Source organism: Botryllus schlosseri, chromosome 2, assembly GCF_051294905.1.
Source record: "Botryllus schlosseri isolate E-star chromosome 2, Bs_hap1, whole genome shotgun sequence".
Classification (NCBI taxonomy): Eukaryota; Metazoa; Chordata; class Ascidiacea; order Stolidobranchia; family Styelidae; genus Botryllus; species Botryllus schlosseri.
The window spans coordinates 16,628,745-16,653,572 of record NC_137237.1 but is presented as its reverse complement, the minus strand read 5'-3'; the positions used below and the strand labels follow the sequence as shown (position 1 = coordinate 16,653,572).

The 24,828-nt window shown below is 41.8% G+C and overlaps 1 protein-coding gene across 2 annotated transcripts in view; it reads left to right on the top strand.

Annotated features, from left to right (window-relative positions):
• LOC145433842 (protein TANC2-like) overlaps nucleotides 1-24,828 on the top strand; it is a 127,950-nt gene that overhangs the window by 82,096 nt on the left and 21,026 nt on the right. The window contains exon 1 of one of the 2 annotated variants that reach the window (XM_080311098.1): nucleotides 12,507-13,015. The exons of the other annotated variant lie outside the window; for it this stretch is intronic. The gene's annotated coding sequence lies outside the window, so the exon portion shown is untranslated. Of the gene's footprint in view, nucleotides 1-12,506; nucleotides 13,016-24,828 lie in introns of those variants that run through there. 2 annotated transcript variants of the gene reach the window in all.

Sequence of the window (24,828 nt, the reverse complement as noted above, 5' to 3'; positions counted from 1 at the left end):
GTACCACCAATTCATGTGACTCTTACATTATGTACAATGATTTCAAGGCCGGACATTTTTAGACCGACTCCGAAGATCAATGTGCTGTGCCAACTCCTCAATCCATTACGATTCGTTGCGGGGTATACTTCCACAGAAGTCAGGAAATTGAAAATTGATAATAAACTGCAATTGTGGTTCGTATTTATGTTACTATAATACAACCTGCTGACGGGCCGTAAATCTACATCAAATGCACTTCAGTCAAAGCTCAATGCGCACACTTTTCAAAGGCATACAGCGTATGACCGGAATACTTGTCAGAGTCGGATGACAAGGTTTATGTAGCATACGTATAATTTGATAACATCGATATATTTTTGAATATATGAACAAAAAAATGCCATCCAATTTTCACTAATTCTACAATCTTCCAAATAGCTCTGTGTCCCACCCAAATTACGCCTGTGGCCCACCAGTGGGCCATGGCCCACCCTTTGAGAACCCCTGTGTTAGACAAATCGGCGCGAGCCTAACTATATAGATAGAACTTCCGTCATGCCGTATAACTCTTGCACATAAACCCCGCGCTGTTGCAAGCAGCATACGAATTCCGGAAAATGTTTCATCTTTGAAGACGAAATACATTATTGCGGTAGTCCGTATGGAGAAGGCTATTATAATAATCCACATATGTTTTGAATACTTCCCTCAAATCACACATTACTGGCAATAAAAAGTGAATTCGATGTACGAGCGAATTGCCGAAACACAGAAAAGGGTCTAGTGAACGTTTGGATACAACTTTATTTGAGTCCCGAATACAAACGCGATCTAGAAATTAGAGACGCATTCCACAATAAGGAATTATTTTAACATTCTTTCGTTGGTTTTGTATCCGACATGCAACGCAGATAAGGCCTTTATTTTCACTCCCACCCATTGCGATAAAAAATTAGACTTCGAACACGCGACGTAATTGTATATTTGCTGCAATACAAATGTTCCCTTATTTTATGTTCAACGCCGGAGGATAGCCGCCTCCCTACGGGCGCATCGGATTAAATCGGATTCTTGGAACCTCTTGGCTGCTGGCGACCTTTGCCATTGTCATCACAGTTGAGTCTGTTTCGAAACAAAGAAAAGCGCCAAGTATGACGTTGTACAATAGCCGAATATAACAGCCGTGAATATGTATCACTTATCGGCGGTAGACTCTTGAGCACGCCTATATGCTATTGTTTCGCGTATCATATCAAATCATTAACACATGTCGACTATTATTCCAGGGGCATTGTCTCCAGATTCCTGAGATTCTTAGAATGTCAGAAATAAAAATGCCGGTGGGGATCCATCACCCAGCCAGCTCTGGAACTCACTGGGTCTGCTCAAAACCGTGATAATTAGTCAAGCGCAAATGGCATAGCGATATGAAATCATACCTGGATTTTCTGAATCATATCTAGATTTTCTCAACAGAAATACAAGAGTATTATTTCATCGAACACAAACATGACGTAAGTAGTTATGAATACGTTTGCAATTCCAATATAAGCTGACTATACCCGTTCGACTAACGGACTCGCTGGATTCGACTATCGCAGTGTAACACATAGCCCATATGTGCTAAGTTCGCCATAGTCATTGATATATTTGATGCTACAGTGAGACTTTAATCTACAGCGGTTGTCTACAAAGTAATGTGTGGATATACGTGAGATTGATAATCCTCCTAATAATTATAGAATGGGGAAGCACTCGTCAGCTCTTCACATTATGCAGGTGGGCTGACATTCCGCTTCTCGGAACTCACTCGGACCCTCGGAGTTTATTTCATAAACACGCATCCCACAACATACCATAAGTTCCATTCAATCAACGGCACACTTTAGCATAATGGAGGATGTATCATATCATATCCAGTATGCTTGTTCAATGGAGCAGCTGTATTACAGTACAGCGATATATTCCATACGTCGCATTGAAATGAAACTGTGCTATAAATCGAACAATCTCTGCGTGCCATTCATTCCATTGCCTGTGGATCAAGCCGGAGGCTTTATTTCCAGCTGTATGTTTCGATTTTCGCGAATGCCCGAGTCCGCTGACTCCATTGGTTGTACGTCGCACATCACACTATAGACTTCCCTAGTAACTTCGCCTTTGGATTATCGAGAATGATGTGGCAAGATTTATCAAATTTATCAAATTGACTCACATCTCGTGACCTAAAAGTACACCATATTTTCTCCACTCCACGCAACTCATATAAAACATTCATTCATTCCGAATGTTCATTTGATGTTTACAACATAGTTAATTCTGACGACTCTCGGCAGAGCATATTGCTTAGCCCATCTTACGATTCATTTATTGTGGCAACACCGCTCATTTTCCGGCAACAGAATGCGTTCGGACATTCTCCCATATGGGCTCGCATCTTTTGCTTCGAGCCAAAGTCACTGTTTCGCACACCTGTCAATTCGCCTGCTTATTTTCCCAGCACCACGCAAACCACCCATTCTCCTCCTTATTTTTAAACATAATCCCTTCTATTTCTCGTCATCTACACGATTATGACCGAGATACCCAGGGAAACAACTGTAGTCGGAATTCCAACGGCACTTAGATATGTTGTCGTGGTATTGTAACCAGCTCTGTTCGTGATCTACCGAGCGTCCGATATCACAATGGCTACGTCAACCTTGGGATTCCCGGGGTACGAACTCTGCTTGACATCTTGATTCCGAAAGTCCGCGGAGATAATTTCCATTGCAACTGTTTGCAGTCGTCTTTCAATAGCTTTTCTATATTTACCAACTATTGTTACGTGACAGCACACTGTCCGGTTAATACGGTTCAACAATGGGATAAACGCATTGTCTACACACCATACCATACCTTAAAGTTGCTCTTTAGTTTATAGAGGCCACCGCGTCCGCGTGTGTATCTGTTTGGCGTGAAAAACAACACAACTTATTTGGCGGCACCTGTGATTCGTGCTCATCTGTTCAATCTGTTCATGCTTGTTATTTCAAGTGACGAATCCAGCAGAGGGGCTAAGAGTTGGAAAAGAGCGATAGTGCCTATCGTAGAATTTGATAATTTGAAACTGTGACGTTATTGGTGTCATATAACCATGAGAGTTTCATATTTTTTCTCGCGCAAAGTGTCACTGTCGCAGCTTTAGACCAGTGATTCCCAAGCGCGGCCCTGAGGGCCGCATGCGGCCCCCAGCTAGCCTTCTTGCGGCCCCAAAAACTATTAGGAAATCGAGTTATGACAAAAAATTAAATTTATATTTATAAAATACATTAGCTTGGCTTGGAGTCTGGAGTTTTTAATTAAGATTGCAGGAAAGTCGTGAGTAAACTGTTCTCGTTACGACCAGTTGAACGAGCAGTAGCTATAGATATAGGTAAAGACAGGACTGTAACTTCCACACGCCAAACCCCCAATGAAAGGGCGGGGAGCGAGCTCGAACGGGGCTCAAAATTATTTCGTGAATTAGCATAAATTATAGAGTATTCTTCGGAAAATTTATGCATCTTTTTCAATTTGTTTTTGCTGTAGGCGTGATTTTATGCTACCAAATATCTTGATTTTCGGGTACTCATCCCCAAGGAAAATGTGCAAGATTTATAGAAATGGGCATTGGGCATATCGGCGTTAGCCTTTACCGCGCCACGACACACAACGCGAGAAAACCTTGGCCGAACAGGACTGCCCTTATGCTGACCGAAAACGTCGTTATATATACAAAGTACTGTCTTGGCAATCTTAACCTCACGGGACAAATACCATCCCGCAGGGAAAAATTGTATTCCAGTGAAGATATACCAATTTGAAATCGTGTGCGTCTCTTAGTTTAGAAGCCTACATTTGGGCGATTCTATATTTTTTTGATATAGCAGACAGGAGGTCACGAAATAACATGTTACGGAATCATACTAATGGGCCCTACAGTTTCCAAGACACCTCACTCAGCTCTACCGGTAAATCTGATTACGTGAGCAGCGAGGACAAGAAATTGATAGCAATATATATGCAATTCCCGATCATATTGACCGATTTTATCATGAATTATCGAAAATTTTCGCGCTTTGCGCTGACTCGCTTCACAGAACATCAGCTGGTTTCGTGGCAAAAGTGAACAAGGTGATAGAGATATGTTTATCACCCTATATGGGATCCCAAGACCCAAGTTTACTATTTTTATTTTTATTTTTTGGAGGGGGGGCTGACGAAGTGCTGTTTCGTTCCTGTCAACGGGTACAAACGCGCGAAGATGTTTATTTATTATTGAAGGGCCCTACCTTTTCAAATATACTTACCTCGGCTCTACCTGTAAAACTGATTACGTGAGCTGAGAGACAATAAAAATTGATGGCAATACTTATGCAATTCCCGATCATATTGACCGATTCAATCATGAATTACAGAAAATTTTGGCTCTTCGCGCGTGTAGGCAATAAAACCTGACTCACTAAATCGCCCCGAAAGCAGCATAATTGGTAGTCCTATAGCTCACGACCGAAGCGTCCGCATAATTTGATAGGTCCGGTCTTTATCGAAAGCTAGTTTCGCACTGATTCTAAAAATGCAAATTGAAATCTCGCCAGGCAATAAAACTACTCCGAAATAGCCTCCAAAGGTCGACTGTTCTGAAAAATGGGAGCTCAGCAACACAATGACCATAACAATGGCCAATGGCGTCAAGTGATTGATCGGAACAATGCCAATTTTCATATTTTGATGACATTTTGGGTCCGTTTAATTGCCCTGGTATTCGTGCGGCCCCAACCGTGCTCTGAAATTCTAAATTTGGCCCTGACACCGAAAAAGTTTGGGAACCACTGCTTTAGACGCTTGTAAGAAGACGAATTTACAACGACAGCAACACACAAAAACCTTCGGTACAAAAGAAATAATTTGCTCGCTGTATATTTCTCTTCTCAATTGTACGAACTGTCGATGAGGCTTAAGGGGACACTGCGCTCTATATGTTATGTTGTCTCAAACAAAAGCTGGAAGTAAAGATCAGCGAGGAATATTAAGGTTTGAAACTTTTTACCGGCACTGGTACCAACCCCAACCGTGGTGTTGTATGGCACAGCTCCTTCATAAAATCGGTAGAAAACTATCTTGGATTCATTCTCTGCCCTGACCGATCGAGAAAATGCAACAGTGAAGAAATGCAGGGCGGAAATTTCTCGAAGGGCTAAGAAGCGATTATGCGTCACCCCGATATCACAAAGATTGATTGACTGGAATAATGATACCTTTTGTGAATATCTTTTAGCTGCAGTGTGAATACGGGACTTTATGAGGAAAATGGCTGATGCCTATATAATTTTCACACCATCGACTTTAATGAAGATCATGTCATATTTAAAAGATATGAATCAAGCATCAACGTATTGCATCACACACTCCATTCCCACACGCGCATCACGTGAAAAACGCGAAACAAATACGCACGATAGCCGTTACTTCGTCGCGTGATCATCAAACGACGTTTGCGTCACGTACGCAACGAAATGCGCCCGTTTGCCTCCGCGAATCAGAGTGAATGCACCCGTTTTACACAGATTATTGAAGTGACTATTGGATAAACGCCATCAAAATCAATAAACAAAGGTGAGTCGACGGTCTTTTTACAAGTACGAAACACATCCGAATTTCCTCAAAAACAAGATCATTACTGCAGTTTCGCCATCGAGTCACGGCGATCACCGTATACCGTTGGCTGACAACGTGATCGTACAAATGATTACCGGACACATTGTTCTATTCTTCGTCGATTATGACAGCCTCAGATAAAAATCGGATTACATATTGTCATGAAGTTTACTGGAAAACTTGTGAGATCTGTTTTGGAGACATTTCCCGGAGCATGATACCGGCTGACATCGTGATAATGATCAATGGCGTACATTCGCAGCTCGCGGACTACGCCGCGCTAATCCCAACTCCATGGTTGTATGACGGATGAATGAAAGTTTTTTCTCTAAACGAGCTTTTTCCTGGTGGTGAGTCATCTAAATGATATCGCCGTATCAAATTAGTAAATCTTTTTCAAACATACAAGCCTATCTCTTCCAATACAAAAGTGCGTTTAAAAAAGCAGTTATGTGATCACCAATTTCTCGTTAGGTATGATGGCGGTGTAGCTAGGGGGGACGTTTCTGTCCGCAACCGTTGTGATGTTATCCGTTTTCATCATTGTTTTGATATGTTTGACTCCCTAAACACTTCCAGCTAGCCCTCCCAGATTTTCTTATATGCTTCGAACTCTATCCCCGAACTCTGTTATTTATTATTATTATCATATTCTTTAGTCACAGTAAAACTGGTAGATACACACATAATCCGGGGAGCAACCTGCCCCCAAAGGAAAATGGCGAGATTGGAGTAAATTTTTAAAATTTCAGTAATACATTCAAATTGTTATTCCTATGCAATACACGGAGAAGTCAGATTACAGAATTGCAGCAGATGAAGAATTGGCAAGGGTTACAGAGCAGAGGTAGAGATGATTGAAGATGAAGAATCGAAATTACAGAAATTATGCTGTGATTCACAAGCGTAATTTTAGTCCAGTGGTGCATTCAAGGCCTTCCGAAGAATGTGCACAGTGCCCAATAATGTGATCTTTTGGATCATGTCGAATCGAACGTTACCCGGAATTTGTTGGATATGTCTCATGACTTTTTTGCTCACGACCCCCGTAGCACCAATGACTATCGGTACAATGTTTATTTTGCATCGCCACATTTTCTCACATTCCATTTTGAGGTCTGCGTATTTGGAGTATTTTTCTGATTCTTTTTGCAGTAGGTTGTGATCAGCTGGGACAGCCAGTTCAATGAATAAGCATTCTCTTTTCTTTTTTAGTTTGACGATTATATCCGGGCGGTTGCTCCTGATTTCGCGGTCAGTTATAACTGGTACATCCCACAGAATTTTTACTTGTTCGTTTTCTGTCACTGGTGCTGGGCTGTAATCGTACCAATTTTTTGTCGAAGTGGTGATGTTAAAATGTTTGCATAATTCAAGATTATCATCATTATTATTACAAATATTACTGGTGCTTTTCGCCATTTATGGCCCTATGCGCCAAGGTCGTCAGGAAATTAAAATCAAGCAGTAACTAAGTGAACTTATTAAAACTTATTACGAGCTCAGCAACGGCGGTCGAGAATTGCGACGACGAGAGTAGGTTGCGCAGGGTGAACGGGATATATAACTGATTGCAATAAGTTATTTAAAATTATCGATGAAAGTCGTATTTAATGCATGATATTAAAAAAGTCCGACTGTTTCGATGACACCCCTTTCGTTGCACATCGGAGAGTCCGAGCAGTCGAATCGAATATGTATTTCGGATTTGATCAGGATGAGGTCACAATAGCGACAATGACGATGTAGTTCCATTGTCTCTCCCAATGCCTTCTTGGAGTGGGGCGGGCCATGGCGAGTTCACATGCATATCATTCTTCCAGACTCTCTTCATCTTAATGGCGGGGTGTGCAAAAATAAGCACCGCACATTTGCAGCGGTTGTTTATGATAGCGCTTATAATTGTTACAAATTGAGAGGATTATTTCTGTTTCAATCTTTATGTGAAGGTAATCGAAGCACGTATAGGATCACGGATATTGGCCATGTCTATGTGTCACCGAAAATATACAAGTTCGTAGACAGCGAAAGATGGAGTGACGTTTCAGGTTATTTCGGAACACCAGCCGAAGTATATTATCGTATTGACGTTCCTAACTATGGGCGACAGCAGTCAAATACATTCATTAGTATACTGTATCACGCATTCATTTTAATAGGCATATACTAAACAGACAGGTAAAGATTTTTGGCCATAAAACATCGATATATCATTTGGAGAATAGGCAGCGGGTGCATGTGATGTAATATTCGGGACCTACCTACGTCTTCATCTTGAGTTCAAACGTGTACCAAAATTGTTTGTTTCTCGTAGAAAAATAAAAACAACGACCAGTCCGAGTCAATGCTTGTATGGTATTTATGATATCCAAGTTCACGTGCAGAATGTATACGAAGGTACTGGTTTGGAACGTATTAAACATTGAGTGAGACCGACGATTCTTGAAAGGAAATTTGGATTTTGTGATTTTTGGTATCCCTTGGATATTAGTATGAAGGTATTCATTACTAGCGCATTTCCAGTACTATGAAGGATGAGCCGTATGGCCGTAAGCCGTAAGCCGAACAGTCTAAGGCCTGTGAGAAACTAGACCGGTGGTTCCCAAAATGGGTCCTTTGTGAGACATAGGTGGGGAAAAGAACAAACGAGCGATAGCGGCGAAAATGTTTTAGCGTTCAGTCAATTTTATTTCATTAATAGGTTGGTTTCTTGCAATGAAAGTTAATACAAGATCGTCCCAATGCTTGACTCATCTTAGTCCGAAAGTGGTGAAAGGGATCAAATCAGGGAAATTTTCTTCACATTACACCAGTTGAACTTCATTATGAAACTTGCCAACTTCATAGCAACGCGTCTTTGAAATGCATCAAAAAACTTCATTACGCTTAGAACACCAATAGTGCTCAAGTTTAGTTTGGTGGAAACCACCTTCACCGACTAATTTACGATAGGCTAGTTTGAACTACAACTGAAGATTCTTTCAGGCTTTTACCTACTGCACACCAACCCGCAGAGTCAATGCCGCAACCGCAGTTGGAATTCCATTGTTCAACGGCGATGCGTACTGGTACGTTTTGATTGCGAAAATAATACAATGACTCAATCTCAATGAAATTTGAAGCAAAAGCTTTGGCATGTGATTAATAACAAGCATTATCGACGAAAATTGATGGACGCAACCCCATAAAACCAGTGTGCAATCCAATTGGGCTCAAACCTATAGGTTTGGAACCACAGCTTGAAATGTTTGAAATATTCATCGTGTAATTGCATGGCATATTGTATTGATTCCTGTCTAATTTATATTCATACCATCATCTACTGCATGTCATACATCGAATACCTCGAATACATGCGCTCCAAAATATAATCTATATCTAGCCATGCTAGCAAGTGATCCTTACATTCTAATCGGAATGCAGTTGATCTTTCACGCATGAACTATTTGACTGGCATCCTTGGCGAAGCCATGTAGTTGAAAGAAATATTTCATACGGAAGGTCGGTGAACAATTGTTGATTGACACGCAAATCATTCATTTGTGACATGCCATCGACTCTTGGACAAACCTGATCGGTCGTGGATAGTATAACTATAGGAATTAAACATGGAACGGCAACGACCGATTTTGCAGCTTCGTTCCGCTTCGCTGAGGCTGGAGTGGAGAATTGTTTTGCGTTAGCGACTGTAGGATTTCTGGCAATCCAAAAGCTATCTTCCCGAGTGCAGAAATTACTGAATCTGGTCTTGATCGAAAGCTACTGTTGCACCGATTCCAAAAAATATAAATTAAAATATGATCAGGCACTGATCCACCTAGAATCCGCCCTCCAATTCTGAAATATCGGCATTGTTCAGAACAACCGGGTAACCGCAACACGATGGCCATAACAATGACCCGTTGCGACTCTCCGATTGTTCGAACAATGCCGATATTTCAGACTTGGAGGACGGATTCTAGGTGGATCAGTGCCTGATCATATTTTAATTTATATTTTTTGGAATCGGTGCAACAGTAGCTTTCGATCAAGACCAGATTCAGTAATTTCTGCACTCGGGAAGATAGCTTTTGGATTGCCAGAAATCCTACAGTCGCTTACGCAAAACAATTCTCCACTCCAGCCTCAGCGAAGCGGAACGAAGCTGCAAAATCGGTCGTTGCCGTTCCATGTTTAATTTCTCTAGTATAACTATCAATCAATGTGACCTTCTCAACCCCACGACCAGTCTGACTGTGTAGTGTGTATATACTAAGAAGACGGGAACACACGTTTAGAATGCTAGTTTGGACCGAATACAGCGCTGGAATCTGGAAGTGTACACAGTTACTGGATGTGTATTGTGGTAGGCGAAGTGAATGACTTTTCAAGTTAAAGTTAATTCCCGGAAGCTGCGCCACAGCGTGTTCAATGAGACGCCCGTAGCTAAACATGCTGGGCTAAGCCGAACAATATTTGTAAACAGTGGTGACCCTACGAACGGGGGGGGGGCTGGGCGAGACTTACCGGAGGGGGGCCTATAAGTATCTATCCGTAACTTCAGGGGGGCTCCGCCCCCCAGACCCCCCTTCCGCATCGGTTATTATTATCTATCTTTCACCGCCGCAAAAGGTTTGCCCAGGTCCTGGATTCGGCCATGTCTGTTTTGCATGTGTGCAAGGATAGACTACATCAAAACTAAGTAGTTCTACCGCATGCAGAGACGTGATGATTATCGGGATACGGGACTTTTCTAACAAATGCAGTGATTTGATGATGATTGACACATCTGTACGGAATCATATTCTTGCTTGGTACACGGATATCCATGTTTATTCGTCATTCTCCTTGAAAAAAGCGCAAAATCCAAATAGGGGGGTCCCTTCGACCAGGGGGGCCCCGGGCGACCGCCCACCTCGCCCACCCCAAAAGCCACCACTGTTTGTAAATCACTGTTTGTAAATTGGAATTTAAAATTCTTGTGATTTCGCATACCAACTGCAATCACTAATAGTTAAGAGCAAGACAATAACCATGTACTGTATAAGATTGACTTCATTGCAACGGGTCTTTAATTCAATTGGAAATAATACACAGGTCCGCAACAAACCTTTAAAAGTTGGCACAGACTCGTCAATTGAATATGAATTAGAAACGCCACCACCCCCACCGCATTTACAACAAAAGAAAGCGAGATTTATCTCATACTTTTTGGACATTTAAAGCAATCTGATATTCTCTGGTAATTGTAACGCTACGATTCAAGAGCGCTTCTCGGTCCAATTTGTGTTCATTGACAATGTTAGGTATGACGTCATTATTGTGAATGGTGATGGTCCTCCAGTAGACAACATTGAGTGTTGAAATGAATGGTGAGCGACCTCACTTGAATAGGCAGATGTTTGCGAAACAAAACCAGGTTGCTTTAAAGAATCTTCGTTGGACCACCAATTGTAAAGGTACTTCAAAACTGTGAATTCGGAAATATCCCTTTGTCGGCGCCGCTGCTAATATACTTGCCGCAGCCTGCCGTCTCGAACACTGCAAATTTGATCTAATGTATTTCATCAGCATTATTGTCAATTGCAGCATCATTACTTTGCAGTCGTCCCAGATCAAGAAACAAATTGCGCAGTGATTTATAAATATAATGAGGGGAAATGAGGTTTGGTAATGGTATATAGTTCGTTTGCTTAAAATCCAGTGGCGCGAATATTAAGATCCATCTGACAGATTGCGATGCCGTTGTATTTTTAAGTGCATCACTACATTGCTGTGCTAACTTGATTCCTGATCCCAATGCGGTGTACTGCCCAGTGAATACCTAAACAAAATAGTCACAGATTGCGTAATCGTAATCAATCTGTACATTTGGGTATTTCAGGACTGAACATGAACATTGAACACGAGTATCAAGTAATGGGGGAATGTCGCAGGAACTGTAGAATCCGTCTACGTGACGTTGACGACAACGTTTCCGTAGGCAACTTCAGTGCGACGTCCCACAAATCCCCATGCGCAATTATCGCCTGCCCACACACCATAATATTAGTGATTGCGGTTGACGAGGAATGAATTTAAAAAATGAAACAGACATATCTCGCTCCAATAAATGTCAAGGAAACAACATATATAGTCATACCTATACCGAACGATGATTTTGATACAGCGCCATTAACAATATCAGGTGTAAACGAGTTCAGTCCACCCTTACATAACCCATTATTTGCTAAACTGTAGGAGATCATTATCCCCGTACTTGCAGACAATCGTTTTAACTATAATATTCAATTAATGCACTACGCATCTCCCAATGTTTGTATGAACCGTCTGATCTTTTCGTTCTTTTAGCTACAGTCATTTGTTTTTAATAATTGGGGATTGATAACGAAGGGATATATCCTTCTGTGATGCCTTTGACCTACATCCCTCTTTGTCCCACTTGAGCAAACAGTTACATGGTATCGCACAGCGGAGAGAATGTCTGATTGCTAATGTTTGGTTATGGTGTTGGCGTAATACGTCTAATGCGGAAAGCTATCGTCTCGCGCTGAGCACATACCTTTAGCGTCAGAAGCAAGTACGGTTGAGTGGATTCCGCAGTTTGTAGTTGTAGTGCCACGAGGTGTTATATTAGTATAGGCTTACGTTATAGATGTAGTTTGATTTCACGTGTAAGATATATATGAGCGATCGAATAATACGCGAGTCGTATGCGGATTGGAATAGAACAATGTAGTGCACTCGTGCGTTAACATTTTTGCTTTGTGAAAGTTTGCGACCGATTTCTCCGATTCATAAATGTATGCGGGCTTCGAATTACAAAGGTGCGTACTAAAGAACCGGAAATTTGCTCCGTAGTATTAGTATCAGAATTCTTATATTATCCGTGAGAGAATTTCTTTAAACTCGCTTCGGACGCGCGCGGCCTTTGTTGCGGTGCTGTCTTCCCATGAACTGAACAATAGTGAGGGACCCACAGAACTTTTGAGCGGTTGGAGAACTATTGTGGCTAGCAGAATTGCCATCGAGGAACAAGCGTATTGCATATATATTCCTCGATATAATACACGAACTGTGATATCTTTTATAGGATCAGAAACAAGGCATGCGCTTCCTTAGCGTCTTTCTAATCTAGTCAGGAATTGTACGACTGGTTGTTTGACTCTGAACTCTGAAGTTGCAGTGATCATATTAGTCTTTATAGTTGCAGATTCTGCAATCTTCGCTCGGTTTAGCTTAATTAGCAATTGGATATATGCAGACTGCAGAGTATACCACGCATGTGTGAACGGACTTCGGAATAACAGAAGCATTACAGTGGCAAGCATCAAGGACACAACAATATTTCGATATAGAATCCATTGAAGCAATGGTGAGTGGCTAAAAAAACATATACGTCGGGTTACATTGTGTTCAGGAATGCTATGGTGATACTTAAGAATAGTATGCGGAACATAAAGAAAAATATTTCACCACGATCAAAGGTATTAACAGACATTCTCTTGCAGATTGCAGCATACTCATTAATGTTGACTGTAATGTTTATAGATCCATTGTTCATGCTCACGTTCCACTTGTCACAAGCATCAGCAGCAATTGGCCGGCTTTATATTGCAAATATTTCCGTCTGATAATCCAGTAGCGGTTTGAGAAGCACATCATATTGTTAATATAAAATTTGCTCCGTCTCGCAAATTGCCTAGACGCGTGAATTCCTGCAATCCTCGTCTGCTTCTATGTCGAACACGGTAGCCCACATATAGCTGCTTATCAGAGTCAACATTTCTAATCGGACATCGAATTGTTGAGATAACGTTTAGAATACCATTCAGTATCTCAGCGGTGGTCTCCAATCTGCATTCCTCAGCGGCGGCGGTATTTAGATACGGCTTTACAGTTCCTCCCCCAGAGAGAATCAACAATACCCTGATAACCATACATACGGTTGATCCTTGCATGTATGTCATCGACTTTGCTATTGCACCCCAAACTTCAAGCGATCATCGATCGAGGGCAGATAAAATGATTATTTATCAGTCCAGCGGGGCGGAGCTGTTATTTACGATGGCCACTGCCGATATATGCGCTGCAAATCTCCAATAACCAATACACTGAAGACGCGTTCCTATTTCCTATAGTATTGACGTGAATGCAGTTAGAAAATGATCAGACCTGGCAATACTGAGCGGTGTATGGCGGTCCGCGAGTGTGTCAGAAGGTATGCGAATTGACCCGAATTTCTTGCAAAACCAGACTTGAGCTCATTCAGATCAAAACACATTTCAATGAAGTATTTCTTGAAGAGATTAATCAGCGCAGGGGTTCATTGCTCGTCGCCGAAGGAAAAACAAATGGAGCTATATTGCAATATTAGCTGGTGATATTCTGGTTAATGACGAGTTTTGATGATGATCCCCAACTATCGGTAAATTGCTTTTATGTTGAATGTACATTGTACAAAGCAGTACATACCGCATTATTTATAAATATCTCTCTAAACAGTTCAAATATTAGTTCGCATCGCAGTATTCGCGTATACTCTATTGGGCAAGTAAAAGGACATCACTATCCAAACCAGGCTGATCCGTAAATCGCACTACTTTTGTGGCTTCACGTAAATCTAGACTGTACGATAGATTTCTACTGGTGTATGTGGGTTTCCAACGTGTATGGTGAATGGTGATATTTAAATTTGGTACCATTATATTCCTACGCATTCGATATTGCTTACACTTATTACTAATCGGTGATTCCCTTATCGCGATTGAATCCTCGAATGTAAGCCTATAGTTAGCAGTCCGCGGCTCGCATTTCTCCGCGTTGGAACTGCGGGGTGGAACGCCAAAGCGGTTGAAACCAGCGGCCACGTTTTAATATTCCAGCGCTTTTTGATTCACGCTGTCGACTGTAAAGGCAAACGTATACCTATACTGTACTCAACTTCCAAACCCCCGAGGCGACCTATCACTAATTTTAGCCGACATTCAGAAAATTCCGGAACGTGTAATTACAGCTTCTCCCAGTGCCACTTACGCCCACCACGTTCATGGTTTCTTTTCCATTATGCTAGTCACAAGGACACGACACCGCAAATCAACACACACTGGAAATAACAGCATATACCACGCACTTGGCTTTGTGAATACAACCTCAACGCGTTATTATATCCGTAGCACCCAAACACCAATGAGACCAAGCAACGAAACGATCTCTTAGTGCAGGTGGCGACTTCTTTCGCCGCGAATGTAAACAAGGTAAATAAATCCCAGCGTTGTTTCCCCTTGGAATTTATCGCGACTTGAGGCTAACTGAATTTAAAAGGGTGAGTAGATTCGGCGGCGAGCACAGACAAATCTTCCTTCCGCTGCGGCACGAATAACCCACCAATCGTCGTCATCGCCAGTATATGAGTACAGTCAGGATTAGCGAAAGATTGTGTGAGTCACTCACCGTTTTCTGTGACGATTGTTGCTGAATTGAACTCTGCCGTAACATAATACAGCTTGACTAAATTTTCGTGATTAAGACTCCGTCCAATTCTATAGTATCCTACCTCGAACAAATGAACTTTGGTGTGCAGTGGCCCGAAACTGAGTAATGAGTATTATCATCAAATGACATCGTCTTCGGTGCTGGATTGGGTTGGGAAACAGTTTTTTTTTGGCAAACATTCGGGAAGGTGCCAACTACATAATGTAACAAAAGTCAATCAATATTCTTGGATGCTAATGTATAATTGTATAAAGTTGTTGCTGTTGTTTCTGGTAATCATGTTTTTCTACTACAATGGTCGATGGTCATTTACACCAGGCCGATATTCTTCATTGTGGTTGTATATCTGCCGTAATATGATTCCATATTAAATAGATGGGACTTCTCATGCGTATAAATCAGTGTTTCTGACTGAGGCAATAGGGTGTTGGAAACGATTCGATCAATTTTATCATTAGAGCAATTGATGTGGGATGATTTGTATCCGTAATCTCTGTTGTATCACTGGAGTGGTTATGTACTGAGCCTGACATGTCGTCAAAATAATTTCCGACGTGCCGCACGCGTCGTATATCACTCGGAACAGAATGCACGGTAGCAGACTCGAATAGCTGCATTCTGGTCCTTGTTTTATACAGTGGACTTACATTTCTGTCACCTGAACAATCCGATGATGTTTATAATGATTATGATATGAAATATTGGTATATGTAGTAGTAGTAGTACTAGTAGTAGTAGACATGGTTAGATTTGACAAAATTAAAACTACTTGGGCAGTATGTGGTTATTATTTTCAAAGCTGTGGATGATGGACATGGATGTTTCTTGCATATGGTTTATATAAGATCTAAGTAGTGTGACATTTTTCGTGGCCTATACTGAAGGTATTCAAGCGCTTGCTAATACGTAATTCTCGGCAGCATCCCGCAAAAACGTCACTGATACAATCGCTTCGTATTCGTACCCGCGGAATGACACGATCGTAACAAAGAATGTCTTGTGCCGGGATCGAATCTTCCAAACGGTGCGTGAAAAAACAATCTCACCTCCGATAAAGTGCGGGCGTTTCAAACCTCTGCATTACGTCACCCGTCATATTGGAGCAGCCCGTAACACCCCGGCGCGCGTTCGCGTGACGTATTCGCTCTAAAATATTCCTTATCAGATACAAACGGCGGGGATAAAATTTCATGCACCGAAAGGTGAAACGCTTTAACCTTCCCGTGGTCGGTAATGGCGCAGAACCTGTTGATGGCTCGAGTTCATGATGGATCCCAAGAAATCGCGCGCGGGGCTATTTCGATGGCATATCTTAACGAAAACTTATAGCATAAGTATAACGAACCACGAGACGGTAAAAAAGCTATCACATGCCTATTTGCAACCCTGCATGCCGCGCAAAATTATGACGGTATTTGAATCTTATCTCACTTCGAAAACGTGGTATCACGTTGGTAGTAATGTTTGTTGTTCACTGTTCATCACGAGAAACCTGTCTTAAAAGTACGCCCAGACGCCCACTCACTAAAAATTAATTCGGAAACATTGTTTTCGTATAAGCAGACCAGGCAGACTGTCTGTCTGAGGCCCGTTACAACCGGCAACATTTACTGCGGCGACTGAACGTGAATCACACTGGAAGTGCGATATTTGATAAACCCGATTGGTGTCACCAACTCAATATGAAAAAGGTATACGTTACTCAAACCGCTTGTCCCCCACCAGAAGCTCCAAAGTATCATCAAGTATATTGAAACTAGGCCACGATGCACAATCCCCGAAATACTTTAATTAAGGAAGAGGCGAAGGGCGGCATTAATCAGTCCAACATGTTAGTACCCCATATTAAAAAGAAACATTCCAACAGTAAAAAACGTTGGTTTCGCGAAGCCGCGGTCGAAACGTTAGTATAAGCGCAGTCAGACTCACAGTCGCCATGTCGTGTGGATGTAGCTGCTAGCATCATACTTGACCTTGAAAGAATTTCTGTAACGCGTAATTATGCTGCGTACGGAGCGTGTTTGAATAGATAAATAACACGTTAGCATTGAATTAAAAGTTTTCTAATTGCAGTTTAGAAGTACTCGCTGGAGTACCTGTTTCGATGTGTGACTGTACCAGGAAGTTTCGGAGTGTTCATGTCTTAGGCTCATTCCATTGATTTTTCATGTCGATTATTGCACAATGTCGGTAAGAATCCCGCCTGCACTAAAGGGAAGTAGACTTGCGTAGATCCTTCAAAATGTTTTTTTTGTATTTACTCTAAAAAGCAGTCGGAAAACCATGCAAATCGCCATACCTAACTGTGACATTCGAATATCATTCTTCTCAATCGTGGTGGAATGATTTCCAGGTGGCTGTTTTATTATGCCCTACCGCTCTGAAACTTGTAGGGTCGATGATGTCGTGCGCTATATCATGACACAATTCTAGCTCTAAACCAGTGGTTCCCAACCTTTTTCGGTGGCAGGTCCAAATTTAGAATTTCATGGTACGTCCGGGGCCGCACGAATACCAAGGCAATGAAACGAACCCAAAATAGTCACCAAAATATGAAAATTGGCATTGTTCCGAATCCGATCATTCGCTTGACGCCATTGGCCATTGTGTTGCCACGCTCCCGTTGTCCAGAACAATCAACCTTTGCTGGCTATTTCGGAGTAGTTTTATTGCCCTGACGAGATTTCAATTCGTATTTTTGGAATCAGTGCGACACTTGCTTTCGATAAACACCGACATATCAAATTATTCGGACGCTTGGGTCGCGAGCTATAGGACTACCAATTATGCTGCTTTTTGGCGGCTAAGCAGTACGCATCTCGGCGTATTCAATCGTGAGTCACTTGTTGCACATCTGTCCGTAAATTAGTTATCAATACCCAGGGCCGTAACAGCACTTCGTCAGCCCCCTCCCCCCCAAAAAAAAACGTTTCTCTTGGGCCCTCCATATAGAGTGATAAACAGAACTTAGAAGTCACCAAACTCCCTCAGGCTCTGTTTACCGCTATTTATCATCTAAATCTGGTGTCCGTTTTAGGCAGCTTCTCACGACTAATAGCGCGAAGCGCGAAAAATTTCTATAATTCATGATTGAATCGGTCAATATAATCGGGAATTGCATATATATTGGAATCAATTTTTATCCTCTCTCTGCTCACGTAATCAGATTGACCGGTTGAGCCGAGTGAGTTGTGTTTGAAAAGGTAGGGCCACACAATAATAATTAAACATCTTCGGGCGTATACCCGTTGGCAGGAACGAAACATCCCTTCGTTCGGCCCCAAAAACACTTAGGTCTTGAGCTCCCACAGGGTGATAAACCGACCACCCCGTGCCGTTGTTCGCTTCTGCCACGAAATCAGGATCCCCGTTTAGTGAGTCAGCGTGGAGCGCGAAAATTTTCGATAATTCAAAATAAAATAGGTCAATAAGATCGGGAATTGCATATATATTGCTATCGATTAATTGTCCTCTCTGCTCACGTAATCAAATTTACCGGTAGAGCTGAGTGAGGTGTCTTGGAAACTGCAGGGCCCGTAAATAATAATTAAATATATTCAGACGGATGGACCCGTTGGTACGACTTCGTTACATGATGTTATTTGTTATTTCGTGACCTCCAGTCTGCTATATCAAGAAATATAGAATCGCCCAAACATACTAAACTAAAAGATGCACACGATTTCAAATTGGTAGTACTTCACTGGCATATAATTCTTCCCTCCGGAATGGTAGCCTATCTGTCTCGTGACGTTCAGATTTCCAAGACAGAAACATTCGGCGTCAGTCATTTAGGCGCCTATGGTCAATTATACCTATATGAATTTTGAATATACTTAACGAAGTTTTCGGTCAGCGTAAGGGCAGTCCTTTTCGGCCAAGGTTTTCTCGCTGCCGATTGTTCTGGCACACTTCTTGGAGTAATATGTTACTTGACCTAAAACTTTATATGTCTTCGTGCGTCGTGGCACGGTAATGGTCAACGCCGATATGCCCACTTCTATGAGTCTTGCGTATTTATCTTGGTCGAAGAGTACCCAATATTTAAGGTACTTGGAAACTCGAAATCGCGCGTAGCGCGAAAAATCTTTGAAAACGTTGCAGAAAATTCTCTATAATTTATGCTAATTCACTAAATAATTTTGGGCCCCCTTCGAGCTCGCTCCCCCAATTGGGGGGCTTGGGGTGTGGCAGTTACTGTCCTGTCAATACCTATATCTATAGGTACTGCCCGTTCAACTGGAAAGTTAGGGCTCATTGCATTGAAACAGCAGTGACGTAATTTTAGCAGTCTACTCACTACTTTCCTGCAATCCTAATTGAAAACTCCAGACTCCAAGCCAAGCAAGAGTATTTTATAAATATATATTTTTTCATAAATCGATTTCTCAATATTTTTGAGGGGGCCGCAAGAAGACTAGCTGGGGGCCGCATGCGGCCCTCAGGGCCGCGGTTGGGAATCACTGCTCTAAACGGTTTCATTGGGTTGACACGCATGCGGAGCAGGTAGGATAAAGCGACGTTGGGGAAAGTCGTGCTGAAATTCGTTCGTGCAATCGCCTTCGTTGTCGTATGGGTATGGGAAATATGTGACATTCGAAAAAGTTATTTTATAATTAGGCGCGGTGAATATTTGCCAAACAGCGATCATGCACAAATTGTGAAATTGTCGTCGGTAGCCGTTGGTTCAGTGGCTCTTAATCTGGGTCCTACGGACTGATTTAAGGGATCCATGAAACGCCAATGTTGAACCTACAACTGCAAAACTACATTCATATTTACAAAAATCTGTCCTCATTTTTACTTACGTCCTTATTTTCCTCACGTGCACCGTTTAGAATATCTCTCAAGTGAAAATGCTGACAATTTTTTGGTCATCGGGTAGCTTTTTAGACAACAACTAGACTATATTGCATTATGGCGCCACGATTGGGAATAGGCTAACGTGGTGACCTTTGTTTTTAGTCAACAGTTTCTCAAATTTCATAATTAGGGGATGCACGCTAGAAAAAAGGTAAAGAAATACTGATTGCCAAATTTGATTCATGCTCAATTCAAACAATTGCAGCTTCCAGCTTATTTCGTCGTGTCGCGTACTTTCCCCCGTCCACAGCAAGGAAGGTGGACTGTGTCGTGTACACAATACACATACAAATTCCGCATTTTCAAAAATTGAAGTTACATTCACCACTGATTCCCATATGGCGATGTCTCGGGGTTTTCATGTTATCTTGACTTGTTTACCGCTTCTTCGTGCAAATTTACGTTCTTTATCGGTACCGCACTTGTCTTAACGCACGTTGCACGAGTCTTCTATAGAAGTGCAAAATGAGATGGATGGCTAAGAAATATTGTAATCCGCCAATATCACCGAAATCAGGCAGCCTGCGGTAGTGTTTTTAAAATAACTCAGACGCGTTAGTACATCATAACTCAGTGTGTCAGGTGTTCAAATCGTTTTCTGTGTGCAGCCAGAAATAGATTTTATTATATGTTGCAATTTCTTCATAATAGGACGTAATTACGACGGAATGAGCTCCTACATTACCCGACAATCGTTTCAATCGTTGCGGGTAACCTGATATGTTGAAAGCTGTGTCTATGAGACTGTGGCCATTAGATTAGCCGTTACAACGAAGAGCATTTCATAACTGCGGCTGTTTATGGATTCTCCGTGCAATTATTTTGTCATGCAGGAATAGGTCTACCTTAATTTGTGATATGGATAGGTTTGTTTTACTTATAGAGATCATGAGATAACGTGTCTTAAACTAGGTTCAAATGGTTGACATTAATCCGTCCGAGAAGTGTAATGTAGGGTATGGTTACTTACATAGATTACTCACCTATTAAATGTCGCCCCGTTTTGTGTGCAAACGCGAAAGCGTGAGTGGATTCGGCTGATTTGATGCATTGATACGTTGGGTGACGGAATTGGAGGTTTTGACGTATGCGGCAGTTTGATAACGCAATGGAGTGCATGGCTCGAGGTGCAAAATAAAAGTGACATTATTCGTTTGCGAAAAAAATACTTGCTTTGGGAACCAGTCAGCTAATCGTGACCCTTTATGCTCTACAGACTAGACAGACGAGGTGTTGAGTTACCTTTAGCCGCATTAAATTCCTTTACAAAGCCATTGTAAATACGGCTGTTCACCTGAAATCTTTCTAGCAACGTACTTGTGCTATGCTTGCCCGAGAGCGGGTAGAGAAAACGGATAACTCGGGATGTATCCTGGGCAACACACGGTCTTAGATTCGTAAGCATTCCAATGCTGTAGCTTTTGCCGCCCGTTGTTGGGTACATTCATATTCAGGCTCAATCACATTTTCATAGCCTGGTATATCACGTGGATATGTGGCGTAGAATGATGAAATAGGTACAGAAGGATTTTCATAAGTGGTTCGCAACCGTCGATCTGCGGACTGCTGCCGGTCGGTGTCAACTTCCCTATATACTCTTCAACTTACATATCTCGCATCTCAATTGCAAAATGCAAGAACAGGAAGGTTCGGGCATTAATTAAATACTTGCAACATCAAATTTGGTACTGATGGTGTCAACTTAGAACGTAGAGTTAGCGGAATTGTGCCATTGTGTGGAGTTTATGATCTGCTTTGGACTCACGGTCCGCCAAAATGCTGAAAGTGTTGTACCAAACTGTTTGAGAGTAGCTTTACTCGTTCAAGTCCATTTTTAATACTTTTAAACAAAATTTCAGGAAATGAGAGGTAGAATTTGGAGATATTTGGCAGTACAATAGAGTATATAGAAGACATCGACGTCTCATTTCGTTCAAGAGAAACCCAACTGTCACAATCAAGTTTTACCAGCAGAAACTCCAATAGAAACGCTGCATAACACGTCGTCTAATGTCAAAAAGACAGCGACAAAATTGCTCATTCAATTACACCGGGGTTGTTCAACCTTTTTGCCATTCACGGCCGCATTTCCAATACATATATAGCGTACGGTCGCATTCCAGCGGACAGTCGTAATGGCACACCTGGTCGGAAATTATCCATGTTAAATTGGCTACTGGGGGACCTCGCATTGCGGATACCACGTGTGGTGTTCTGTGCCATCACTGCTTTCTTGTGAACCACCCAGCGCGTAAAAATTTATAATTACAAAAGCAGAATACCCCGCAGGCTTACTATACGAACCGATATCGCGAGTAGTAATGTTATGAAATGTTGCTGGGATACGTTGTCTAGTCGCGAAGTGCACTTAAAAATGTTCAACTTCATGAATGAATTTCGTCGATAATATTAATAGTCGCACATATTACTATCAAAGATGATTTATCCTTTCTCAGCCCAAGTGATCATATTTACGATTATAGTTGTTAGAGAGGGTGGCTTCGAAAATTTTGGGCACAAAAATATCGATACATTTTCTGATTGTTATTGATCAATTTGTTGCATGTCGTTATGTCTTGTCCCCCATCAGGATTGTCGTTTTAGTCGAAATATTTATTGGAATCGCCCATCGGGCGCACCAGAAAAACCCTCATTCGTGAGACGCACACAATTCCGCATTGGTATTCATTTTCCTTTGTCGTTCGCATTTGTACGGTGGGACTCAGATATCAGTGTACTGTATGTAAAATGAAAAATCGAAGCAACCTTTTTCAGTTGATTCTACAAGCAAAAAAATGATAACCAATGTAAGTGATGGCTTCCATGTGGCCCGTAAAGACACAATCGTTTATATCCTGCTAACCCAGCAATCATTGCTAAGCAGCGTTAATGGGTGACAATTATTCGATAAAATTCGATAAATTCCTCTGGATTATTGGTACTTGTCACGTCCCTTACTTTACGCAATGGTGGTAATACAAGAGTTAAGGGTGTTTGTCTTCCACTAAACATAGGTCAACACACTTTCACCATTGAAATTATCCCGCTCGTATCGAGTGGGTCATTTCTATGCTCATTTGAACGCCGTAACCGTGACTGTGTGGGTCTCTCCTTCGTATCCAGTGCTTTGATAGCTTGGTACTGCAATCGATATAAAGTGAGCTAAGCTTTGTGAATGCCGGTAATTCGGTGCGGAATTGAGGTAGAGATGGACGCGCGTGTGTTTCACGGCAACGAAAATTTCCCCTGTGCTATCGCCTTGTTTTGATAATCACATCCTAGCAATAGCTTCGATGTCAATCACTTCACGAGCTGATGGCTGCTATCGCCTATTTGAACCGTCGATAGGACAGGTAGGCGGATAGAGAGGGCCGCACGCGTCAGACTCCAATCGAGCACGGGCGCAGTTACTGACGGTTCAAAAGTTTATAAATGTAATCCTAAAAACGCATCGCGTAACTTTAGATATCGTTCAATTCAACGTTTATTTACCCTGGTTTTGAACACTAGACGGATTTAGGTTAATTTTCAACGGAGCGATCGTAAACTATCTTCTTGACCAAAATCAATGACGGACGAAGAAATATTTGAATAATTTAACGCATGTCCTGAATCATGGTGTTACGGACAAATTACTATAATTATTCACCAACATTTTCGTATTACAATTCGCGAACAGAGAGCCTATCCCTACCGTGTGATTCATACTGAATTACGCATCGCATATTTTTCTGTCTTTGACGTCTTCGAATTTCGCAACATCTACCGAACTTGGACGTGTATTGTTAATCTGATGGGTATAATCACACCTGTCTACCGAATGTTGATAAAATTGATTGAGTTTCCGTGGCCTTTGTATTTTTGCGCATCATACCACAGACCACTAAACATGATGGGTTGCGTGCATTCGTGAAGTTACCGAGAGCGGAAACTTGACTATAAAGCGATCTAAATGAACCTGACCCCCGAGCGTGTCATTATTGTCGGATCATTGAAAATAGGGTCCTTGAGCATTTCCGATTGCGTAGCGCTCGCCTGTGAGTAGGTGGGTTTCTTTTATCGGGATGCGTTCTCTGTTTCCGATAATCTGTCAAATCACCGTATTCCCCACGGCACCTGTTTACTACCGAACGACCTCACTTCCCGATTACGCGTGAGAAATGCGGTCTCGAGAGTCAATGAATAGAGCTTAATCACGCGATCGAAATCACACGCCCTAACGCCATTCACAAAACTCGTCGGCTGCGTAAAGCATTCGGATTTTTGGTAACTACACACCCAAATACGGATTCGAATATTTGAAAAACAAAATGATCAAGACAAGTCACAAATGACACAGCCTAATTATTGTGAATATAATTCGACGACGCTTCGGGTTGACCAAACCTTGTACGCTTGTTATTGTGGTTCGAACTTTAGCACTTGCCCCGTAAACGCGTGCAGCCTGAAACGAGTGTCAACTTTAATAAAGTTTTTGGATGTCATGGTGAGTGGTGACATTTGTTGACATTGTGAAACGATTTCCGCCACATGAACATATGGTACACACTACACATTCATGCCCGAACGTTTAAAGTAGGTCTCTATTGCTTCTCGTATTCGTGATGTTTCGACCTGACATGGTCAATCGTGATTTTTAATCGTAATCGACCGCGGTAATTACATTTTTAAGTAACCGTAATCGATTGTATTTATATATATCAAAGTAGTACTCGTAATCGCGCGTTTTGAATGTAATCCTAGCCGAACCACGTTCGACTTGATACTGAAACTTCCCCATGTCTGGTTTCGACATACATGAGGTCATTTTACACCACGTCGGTAATGTTA